Below are 3321 nucleotides of genomic sequence, written 5' to 3' on the forward strand. Positions count from 1 at the left end.
TATAATTTTTTTTGGTGTACTAAAAATACTCAGGATATCTATGCTATGGAAATGGTCTTTTATTTTTCAAATTTTTTTTTTTTGACTATTTTTCTTTTTTTTTTTGCAAAATCAGGTTTTTGGATTATTTTCAAAAAAATCCTTTTATTGTGGCTTGTTGATTGATTTGGATGCAAGATGGACATCAATGAGAAATGACATATATATTCAATTTTTTTACAATTATGATAGAGGTGTGTATGTTGTTTATAATTGAGTTAGGGATTAATGTTAATAATGGACCTATTATAGTTTTGAACAAAATAGTCCACTTTTCTCAACTTTTCTACAGAAAATTAAGAAGAAGTCTTTAAAAAATGGGACATACCTATTTTTGTGGATAAACATTGTTGATCAAATGAAGTAGCTTCGATATATACTTGTAAGCTCTTTATTATTTAATTTCTAATTTCTTCACTTCATTATGATTTGCTAATTTAGTCTATATATTTTACTATGTAAATTCGAAAGACATGGACTATTCTCCGACAAATTGCACACTAAAGTCAAAAGATTCACCACAAAAATTCAGATGTGCAAAAACACAGTTTCATAATTTTGAAAAGAAAGTCAAAGGTACATTTATTTGGAGAATAGCAGGGTCCAATTTGAAATAAAGGGTGTGGAGTGCATAGGCTACGGTGTTTTCTAGATTTGATATCAAATTTATTTAATGGCTCAGAAGTTTAATGGTATAGATTCGGTACAAGTGGAGATCCCTGCTACTACTGCTCATATATATGATGAGGGAGACGCGGTACGGGAATTGCACCCAACTCTACACCCTTCTTTAGAGTGATGCCAAACTCGTCCGCCATGTCCATCTGCTCGCAGCTCATCCCCTCTGGAAGTACCCACTCAAACGAGTGAAGCAGAGAAGCAAGAACAAAATGAACCATGCGACTTCCCAATTGAAGCCCCGGGCAAATTCTTCTGCCCGCTCCGAACGGAATGAGCTCAAAGTGTTGTCCCCTGTAATCCATCTTGCTGTTCTCGCCTTCTAAAAACCTCTCCGGCATGAATTCAGAAGGGTTCTTCCAAATCGCAGTGTCCCTCGCAATGGCCCAGAAATTCACCGTCACCTGGCTGTGTTTGGGTATCAAAAATTCGCCAATGACATGTGAGCTGTCAGCTCTGTGAGGAACCAGCAGAGGAGTCGCCGGGTGCAATCGGAGTATCTCTTTCACTGCTGCATCCAGATATGGCAGACGATCCAAATCAGATTCTTCCACTCTTCTCTTGCAACCAACCACTTCATCCATTTCTTCTCGGAGACGCTTTAATTTATCGGGATTTCGAATGAATTCTGCCATGGCCCATTCTAACGTTGCAGTGGACGTTTTAGTACCTGCCATAAACAATTCCTGAAACAAGAAAGCCCAGATAATCAGAGATCTATCACACATACAAGCGACTTATAAACTTTTAGTGAATCTTCCACTATCTTGAGCACTGACAAATATCAAGGATCGAACATGGATGAGAGTGAAGTTTTCACTTGTGGAATCCAGCAGAACATCGAGAAAGTCCTTGTCAGAGTCATTACGCCGAACGCCTTGGCTGGCCATCTCGGAGAGCCTTTTCTGTATGAATGAATCGGAAAACTCATACATGGTCTTGATTTGCCTGGCCATCCGACGTGACACGCCCTGCGGGTCGAGGAACCGGAGAAACGGGAACAAGTCCACCAGATTAGTCATTCCGCCGACCTTCATCATTTCGCAGATGGCGTCTTTAAACCCCGCAGAAGCCGGATTGTGGGGGTCGTAGACATTTGTGCTGAAGATCATGTTTCCCAACAAATTCAAAGACGTGCAGAAGACCGTGCGGCCGATGTCGACAACCTTTCCTTTGTCGTTGAGAACGAGTCGAATAGTGCGGAATACTTGATCTCTTCTGAGATGTTGCATAGCTTCGAGTCTGTTGGAGTTGAAGAGCTCAACGGCTGAGATACGAAGGAAATGGCGCCATTGAGTTCTTTCTATGGTACGAAACACGTGAATGTGGACGTGGTAACCACACTCCACGCAGCAGATTTTACTAGTCATGCACCTCAATTTCGAGAAAAATGTGTATATATATTTTTAAACTGTCTTTTCCGCTTTGCTCTTTTTTTTATAATTAAATCTATCTGTATTTCAATCGAAATCTGATATAGCCGCTAAATTGTCATAATGGTAAAGCCTTCAAAAAAACATATACTTAATTTGCAAATTTTTAGTGGCAGGTGGGATTTGCTAGATTTGATGCACCAAAAACTGTAGTCTTAAGTATTGTTTTGTAGGAAAAAGAGTAAGTCAATGTTGTTTGCATATTTTATGAAAATGCATATAGAGCAAATTATATGACTACTTCAATCAAATATTTTACTAATGAAATACAATCAATGAATCTCTAGGAGACTTTGAATCCATGTCAAGATATTCCAACCATGTTAGGAGTTGTGCCATATTAGGAGTTGAAAGGAGGACATTTCACTAATAAAGAGAGAATCCAAGTATAACAAAACACTCACCACAAACACGTCTTCCACAAGCATATCCTTTTGTCTTACTCATTTCATGGCCACCTAAGAAAAAATACCATAAACAGATCACTAAACATTGTCAAATGTTCTAATGAGATTCAAAATGGTCACCAATAAACATGGAGTGTGTGTACAAGGGCCACCCTTTCATTTGTGTTGCCCTAAACCATCTAGCTCATAACTCCAACTCATAAAGAGAGGGGCCCATATGAAATTAATAGGCATCAATCGATTTGGGAGGGCTTACTCACATATTGATTGTCCCTCCAGTGCATGCAGAGGTAGATTATTGTTGTGGCACATTCATTATTAGCCCCTACCCCCTCACCTTATAAGGGCCCACAACTCGTTCTACACTTGAATATGCTCCAAAAAGAGGAATCTCCAAACATATCACCAATGTCAACTACATCAAATATTCAAAGGCTATATATAAAACATATACAAAATAACATGCAAGAGGGATCATCTTACATTTCTATGAGATATTGAAAGTTTATAAGTTTGTAATATATCTAGCAATCTTTTTGAGTGACTAAAGTTTTTTTTGAATTTTTTTCCTACAAAATAGGAGCTCCTACTTTTTTAGCCCTCTCAATTTGAGTGGATGGAAATGGGGAGGGGTTGAAAATAGCCCCACAAGCTTAGGAGATTTATACTCTTAGGGTGGGAAGTTTTTTAGGAATATTTTAAACCTAGTGGTCCCATGAACTCCTAATATATCTATCAGTCTTTTTGAGTGGCTAAAGATTTTT

The 3321-nt window shown here is 38.3% G+C and overlaps 1 pseudogene; it reads right to left on the reverse strand.

Moving 5' to 3' along the window:
• Positions 1-764: 764 nt before the first annotated feature.
• Positions 765-2087, reverse strand: LOC149553616 (geraniol 8-hydroxylase pseudogene; annotated as a pseudogene).
• Between the last annotated feature and the right edge of the window lie 1234 nt (positions 2088-3321).

The sequence above is a fragment of the Cupressus sempervirens genome, chromosome 6 (genome assembly GCF_028749045.1).
Source record: "Cupressus sempervirens isolate cs-2001-9-10 chromosome 6, ASM2874904v1, whole genome shotgun sequence".
Taxonomy (NCBI): Eukaryota; Viridiplantae; Streptophyta; class Pinopsida; order Cupressales; family Cupressaceae; genus Cupressus; species Cupressus sempervirens.